Raw genomic sequence first — 8,585 nt, forward strand, 5'->3', positions numbered from 1 at the left:
GCCTTCACAAGGTCTGGTAGAGACTGGCAAGGTGTCTCAACCGCCTAGTTGTAGAGAGGAGTTTGGGCGCCAGCCCCTTATGTGGCACTCAAAGATCATAGATCAAGAGGGACGTATGCTCGAACAATGGACTCACATTGGTTGGGAACAATCAGGGTCCTTTAGCCGTTGGAGATAAAGGCAAGGCTTGACACCCTAGCACATATTCAAGGGGCAGGGTAGCGGATGGGGGCAAGATTGACTTAGCCAATTTTGAGTCCTGGTGGGAAGGACTTCACATTTGGAGAGACAAAAGATGGTTGGGGTAGTTTTCCCATACTGGTGCTCCCTTGAGGATGTTGATACAACGAATCAGCATGCACCTCGGCTTCTTCTGTGTAGGACTTGGAGGCCTACTTCAGCCATTCACTGAGAGAGACCTCGAGATGGATGGGAGTCTTGATAAGATTCACTGGTAGATGATCAGAGTGGTGGGACATTTGGTGAAGGAGTGGCACATTGACCCTCCTAGTATCTCAGAGCAGGATGCCTCTAGATGGTGCCTTTGGCTATGGGAGGGTAGACCCCTAAGGGAGGTCCAGTGGGATCCGAGAGAGTGGTTCTGGCCCTCTAAGGGCAGCCTAGCTGAGTTGGTGGATGAGGTCCCCTTCTTTTCCTACACCACATGGATTGGCAGGAGGCTTCAGATGGACTTGTTGAGGCCAACCCCTTCGAGGGAGAGGCATTGGGTGACCCAAAGAGTGCCCCAAGATGTTCGCTCTAGGTTTTTGACACGGTTGTGGTTCAACTTGTGACCGAGGAATATTTCATACTTCTTCTAGCTGGCTGCCCACAGAGGCTTGCCCATCAGACCGTGGTTGGAGTAGATGCGAGTGGAGGGGCAGTGCCATTATTGCTCCGATGGTGTCCTAGAGACTATCTCACACTACCTGTGGAGTTGTTCTAGCACAGCGAGGATCTAGATGGGAGCCCTTAGGATCGTGACATGTATGCAGAGTCTTCATAGAGACGACATCTAGGGGATGGTAGCTTGGTTAATAGAGGGAGGACATCCATTTCAGATTGATGAGATCTCCCCAACCTACTGGATACAAGGTCAGAGCATCCAAAGGATTGCACTTCACAAGGCAGTCCCTCCTGACAAGCTAGCTCCTCCTTCTCCTAGGGAGGATAGTTTTTGGGAGTTGGTAGCCAGCATCAAGGCTTGTAATTTTTGGGTGGCTCACTGCAATCTTGTGATGGGTGAGCACTCGGTTCCACCCTCAGCTACCCTAGTTGCCATCTGGCAGGATATCATTTACACTCTATGGTCCACTTGGGAGCATGGGACTCCGGGCTCCAGGGCGACTATTGAGAGGCATGCTCATTTCTGCAAGGCTTGGGTTGCAGGAGTTTTCTACATCTTCACCCTGCAAGGGATTCACTGGCTGTATAGTCCCCCCACTTGGTTGTTAGCCCCAGCTCTAGAGATACCCTAGGTAGTGAGCTGGGTTTCTCTAGAACAAGCCGGTTTCTTTCTTTTAGCCTTTTTTGGATTTTTTCCATATTCAACACCTTCGGGGCTGCTGTCTTGTATGAAATCTTTCAAGCATTAATAGAAGGTTTCTTTCTTTAAAAAAAAAAAAAGACATTACAAATGCTTGTGTACATATTTCAAATTTTGAGCATTTAAAGAGGCTTAGCCTAAGCATTCTAACTAAGTGGGAAAATCAAGCTTTATTTTTAAAAAAAGCAAGCTATTTTGGAAGCAGAAGCGACCATGGGGACTTTTTCCTAGTTCATGCATAGAGGAGATGTACATGGAGCTTGTATGATTTTTTTTCTTGAAGCTCTTCAATCAATCAAAAAATTAAATACATAGGTGGAAGAGAGCCCCACTTGTTCCATGATATAATAATTTCTTGCTATGTGTAACAAAGTTTGGCTTGGATAATTAACTGGTTGATAGCAACACTTTTGTTTGTTTGCATAAAAATAGCTCCAATCAATATGTTAAGACAATGTCGCCAAAAATATGGATTGCGAAGATCCAATATGGTGATAGTAGCATTAGTATAATAACCAATATCTTTTTCAACAATTAGAACACCCTAGCTGCTCCCAAATGTACTAAACATCTTTCTTTGTAATCTTGGTAAGTGGCTAATAGACATATGATAAGTACCATAGAAACTTGTTGTGCCACTTGATTTGTCGAGTAGACTATTGTATTCTTCACCTTTATCATATCTATTTTTGGATCTTCTCCTTCAAATTCCAATGGCTGAGGTATAGCATTATTAGCATCCTTGAATCTAATACATCGAGTGACCATTCCATTTTCTTTGTTCCTCCTATTCAAAGAGGTTCACATTGTAATCCATAATTAGTCCTCCATTATACAATTACTATAATTCCAAAAATCGCCATGAAATCTAGATTTGCTTATAGTTGGGATGTTGGACTCACCATAGATATCACTTCCTTGACCCTTTGGATAGCCATTTGGATTCCTTCATCGAGCTATGGTGGTTTATCATATAGTCATTTGACACCTGCTTAATATATTCAGTTTGTGAACTTTAAAACTACTAAATTATTAACAATCAACATTTTAAAAGGTTTCGGAAAATAATATAGAATTATTTCTTGTTGACTTCAAGACTACTTAATTTATTAACAATCAACATTTAAAAACATTCAACAAATTAATAAAGACTCATTACTTGTGAACTTCAAAAGTACTAAATTTATTAAGTTTCTTGTCATTGCACACTTTCATAAATGACATAACAATACCAAAACTTTTAAATTTTATGAATGGCCAAGATACAAGAATGCTTCCATTTGTTAAGCATTGATGTTGCTTCAAGTCTCCTCCTTACTATCTTACCATTTAGTGTGAAGAAAAAGTCACTATCGTCAAAGGTGATAGCAATGTATTCTCGAATATGCTTTAAGCTCCATCTATCTGTGATCTCAAGACATTGGATTTTGTCATTTGGCATATGCATCTCTACCTCTATGGTGTCTACTACATCACAATCCATACGTATCCATGTGCCATGATTATTTTTCCAACGTCTATAAGCATATCTCATATAACAAATAATGTGCACTACTTGATGTCTTATTACTAAAGTTTCTTTACTAACTACACATCTAAAATGGTCTCCCTTATGAAAGCCTTCCCTAACCTCATACATTGGATAAAGAAGATTATCAAGAAATTCCTCAACCAAGTCTTTGCATACCCACATGGTCTTTGTTTTGTGGAGGAAAACTGATTCAAAGCAGTAAACAAATACAACGGAGGGCATGAACCAACTAACCCCCATAGATTTAGAATCAAAAGTAAATCTCATTGATGATGGAACATCGAATCTCATCTTCATTCTAAATGCATCTATAGAGAATGAATCTAGAAGTGGCCATTTCGGACTATCAAATTCAAGCAGAGGTATAGGACAGAGGATTCCATATGCACCTTCTCTTTGAGGTACTTGGGAGCATGCATAATAGAAAAAGATACTAGATTTTGATACACGTGAGGCATCTAGCAAGTTAAAAACAAAGAAGGCACATAAGTATTAAGTTTGCATGCTTAGTTTAATTAATGCTGTATAAATGAAACATTACACTTGAAGTGTGTAATGGAATGAAGTACTTTGAACTTACACAAGAATAAACTTCGTATGCTTACACTAATTAATACCCTTATCACCAATGAGTAAGCACTTATTGAAACATCTAACTTCTCAAAATGCGTAAAAGTCACAAGTATGAAGTGTCTATAAGTAGATCATTTAATATTATGTAAATGGAACATTACAATTAAAGCGTCAAATAGGATAAAACACTTACATGTCATACAACGATGAGCTTCATATACTTACTATTACTTTAGAAGAAATAGGTAGAATGTGCAACTTTTTTTTATGTACAATTTTCTTTTTTTTCCCCATAAAAACAAGCCATATTTCCAAAAGGACATGTCATGTCCTTCTCCCAAAAGCAAAGAACTCTACAATGAAGTACTAAGACTCCAATCTTCTTTGAAAGAAACGAAGATGACAAATTTGTGATGTACAATGGACGAGAACTTGCTAAATGTACGACAATTTGCTATACAAGAGGAAAGTACGACAATTTGTTGTACAAGAGGAAAGTAGGATGGCAAACTGGGAAGCCATTGACAACCGCATCATATTGTAGTAGAAATGTGGTTAAGGGATTGGCTAAGTAGCAACATTCTGCAAAGGAATAAATCATGCAACTGCACCATGCATGTTAACTAGAAACCTGCCTTTAATCTTCATGTCAAAATGTTCAAACTTCAAATATTGTGTATCGTCTTCGAGCATTTCTATGAAAGGACAAGGTAAATCCAAGACCTTGTCCACCCACATGCCCTTCAAGGTAATGTCTATAGTTCCACCATCCAAGCTTGTAATAATGCATTTCACTTTGGGAATTTTCTCCAGAATCATAACTCGGTTGTAGGTCAAACAACGAGCCATAGTATTGTCCTTTGAGAAATTTCCCTCTTTGCAAAAAGTGCATACAGGCTCATACAATGTTGAGTTGATTCTGACCCATATCTGATTTGTTGAATATGTCGATGGAAAACATGTGCCAACCTTGCAGAGATGGAGGGAATTTGAGCTAGGACCAAAATGATTAGATCCAACATATTCAGCGCGATAGGTTGGCTGTTCTTCTTCACCCCAACATTCCTTAGTATGAAATGACAAAAACTGGTGGCCTTGAATCTTTTTGCAATATTAATGTAATTAGAATGCTTGTTGCTCGATGACGAGATCTAAACATATTAAGTCTCTTATCTCTACGGGCCTTTTTAGAGATTGAATTGGAGTGTTTGGGCTTTGTAGTTGTTTTAGGCATTGGATTAGTGGATCCCACAACCTTTCAGCTACTATTAATAGTGTGATGAAAAATATGGGTATGACCAATTGCCATATCATTGCAAAGAGACTTTTCTTTCATTTTGTTTTTGTAGTCCGTCAAAATTTGTAGGCATACAAAGTCCTTGTATCCAATGTTTGATTGTACCATCTTTCTGATATTTGTGTTAGCAATTGCATCTTTGACACACAACGTTCTTCCTTTTAGCTGTCCTTTTTGCATTCTTACCCATGTGGAGGACAGTACTTGTTTATCATTATTTTCATTGCTTTAAAGAACAAGTTCTCTGTTGATAGTGTGAGCCTTCGGTCCTTATTTTTTAATTCCCACCATGCTATACTCTCATATGATGTAATTTTTGGGATTGTGTATAATCTAGCATGTCTGTAAAACAGATTAGGAAATGCAAGCTCCTCACAAGGTGCAACATTGATTACTTTGTCTTCAAAGTTGATTACTTGTTGGTTGGTGTAGATTCCATGTACAAGAGTGTCTGTGTCTAATTCATCCTCTGTTTGGTTGCAAATGTTGAAGGTGTTGCAGCTGTTGCTCTTGTTGAAATCCCTTTGTAGCTCAGTGGTGTGGTGCAACCAAGCTGAATTTAGCTTTATGTGGTTTTGCTCATACAACAGTGATTAGAGAAGCTCTTTCAATGTGTGCATTGTTAAGAACGAGTGAATAAGCCCATATAGGTAGCTGTGGTTGTGCTCTAATTTTTGCTTTAACTATTGCATTATAATAAATAAAATGGGGTAATACTTTCTAGGCCCTATCTAGATCTGCAAAGACATTCACTATGCTTCCTTGCATTCCATATTGCCCCTCATAGGATACCTCCCATGTTTGGGAGAATGGAATAATGATTGAAATGCAGCAGGCTTTGATGTTGTTTAAAAATGACACGTAATGTGTTTACTTTGACATAGTCATGTTTGTAATACTAAATATGGGAACCTTTTGCCTCTTTATTTGCTTTGCACATAATCCACACAAGTAATGTTTACTATATGTGGATTTAATAGAGATGACATGATGTGATTATAAGAATTGCCTCTTGCATTTCATCAATGCTGTCAATTTCCTCTGAAATGTCAACGTCTTGGTCTTGCAACAAATACATTCATATTGAGGTGTATTTGTAAGTTTATTTTTGTATAGTTTATTTGTAGACATTGTTCATGGAATTCTCTTCGTACTTCTCTCTGATTGTTTAAGCAATTGTTTCACATTTCTCTTTTTGTGAGGGATATGCAAAGGACATTTCTATCTTTCAGTTGGTTCATCTTTTGCTTTTTTACCTTCAATGTCTGCACTTGTGCCACTACCTCTGAGCCTGTACACTATATTGATTATTCATGCTATTGTGTGGCTTGGGCATGAAGACATTGACAAGAATTTACTTGCTATATCTCTTGTTGAATCATTTACGAAATTGTGCACTAGCTGGTTTAGTTGTTTTTCATCTTCGCTTGTCCATAACACAGTATGGCAAGGCATACATCACCAGACATAGAGCCCCAACAAGCATGACAATTCTAGCTTTTTTAAATAATTTTTTTAGTGCACATGGTCAATTCTAGCCTTTTTTTTTAATTTTTTGTGTATTGTAACACTTGAATATATATTCAAAAAAATAAAAAATGGCTAGAATATATTTATAAAAAAAAGCCAGAGTATACGTTTAAAAAAATAATTAAAAATACATAGAGCCCTAGAAAGAATATATATATAAAAATCAAAAAAATTATTCTAATTAGATTTTTATATATAGAGCCCTAATTAAAAATTTTATGGTTCTAACACTAGCATAGAGAAAAAAAAAACCTTTAAAAAAAATCAAAAGAAATTTACCAAAATTGGGCATGTGTGTGTAGGCACGTGTGTAGGCATGCAATACGGTCAAACGACAACACCATCTAGCTAATTTGCATGCCCATGCACACATGGCCAATTCTAACAATTTTTTTAAATTTAAACACTAGCATAAAGCACCTACAAGGAATTTATCTAAAAAAACAAAAAAATAGCCAAAATATGGTGAAGAACCTTTGGGGGTTCAAGATGATTTACCTGATGCTCATTTATTTTCTGATAGTACGGAGGAAGGACATGATTGGTATGATGGGATGTTGTTGATTTTGACAGATGGGGTAGCACCTCAGTCATTGTCTCGAGATCAGAGAAAGAAATGTGTGCTACAGCGTCAACCATTTATGGTCATAGCTGGAGTGTTATACAGGAGAGGCATTGAGGCGTGTCCTAGATTATGATAGAAAAGCTATTTTGATGGAAGCATATGTTGGAAGTTCGAGAGGTCACTATTTAGGTGACATCACTGGGAAAAAGATACTCCAGGCTGGTTTGTGGTGGCCTACAGTCTTGAAGGATGCTCATGAATTTGCCAAGACTTGTTTTTTGCGGATGATGACAATGTGTATACTTTGGAGCTTTTTGAACAAATGAGGAAGATCATGTAAGTTTACCGTGACTCCCCCCCCAAAAAAAGCATATCACAACAAGCACTTAGATTCTACACCTTCCCTACCTGTGGGTATGGATAGGCTTGACCAAATGTTACTCTCTTGTTGCCCTTAAAATAACCTCTTGTTAATCACATCTACCATCTTAGTCAACATGCACCCATCATCAAATAGCATTGGAAAACTTATTTGCAAATATTGAAGGATGTTAATTTTGTCTTCCTTGGTCTCAACCTAAAATCCATCACTATTTCATTATACTTAGTATAGTGAAGTTGCAGTATTTGTGAAATTATGTGGGATTATCATTTGTGGAAGCAATGATGTGCCTATAACATGCCATACTCTTAGATTTTTCATTCTTTTACTCCACCATCTTCCACATGATGGTCAATGGTCTTGCCTTAAAGCAATATGCATGGATAGATGTGGCCATTGTAGAAATGCCTTATTAGTATACTCAATCCTCATTGATGTTGTTATTAATAAGATCCACTTGGAAAGTGCACTTATCATTAAGTTAATTATCACCTCAAGCATGGCATTTCACCACCCTCTATCATATTATTAATCATATCACAATGTGTAGACAATTTATTTAGTGGCCAAATGAATGGTATGTTTTGGAAAAGCATAGTGTGTACTCAACAATGTTAGCCTGTATTGGCATTTTTTAGTAAAATTTTAATTTCTTATATACAAAATATTGAAACACATTATGCATCAAATTTGTTTACACAAAATGTAAAGATGATTCTATTATAGTAAAATTTAAAGTCATTGCAAATTAACATTACCATGGAAAAAAAAGTATATATTAGATATCCATTTGTATTTACAATGTTTTTGGTAAACTGAAGTCATCACAACATGAATTCATGATTTTCTTGTTTGCTTGCTTTGCATCTTGCTTTGTCCCAAATTGCAGCTCTTCATTGGGGTGCCAAGATAGTTGGTTGTGTGAAAGTCTCCACAATTTTTCCTAGATCATAAACACCTATTGAAGCCCCCATAGTAGTAGCCACCAAATGCCTTCCTGCCATCCTTTCCCCAAAAGTTGCAAGAGCAAGATCTCACCTAATCAAAATGCACTTATGTGTTGATGGAGGTAAGGGCAGAGTAGACACCAACTTTGAAAGGGCCTTGCATTTGATTAGCTCCTCCTTGCCATGAGGTGAGTACAAGGAATGCATGCAAATA

Source organism: Dipteris shenzhenensis, chromosome 19, assembly GCF_047967505.1.
Source record: "Dipteris shenzhenensis isolate YYH24624 ecotype China chromosome 19, Dip_SZ_1.0, whole genome shotgun sequence".
NCBI classification, from domain to species: domain Eukaryota; kingdom Viridiplantae; phylum Streptophyta; class Polypodiopsida; order Gleicheniales; family Dipteridaceae; genus Dipteris; species Dipteris shenzhenensis.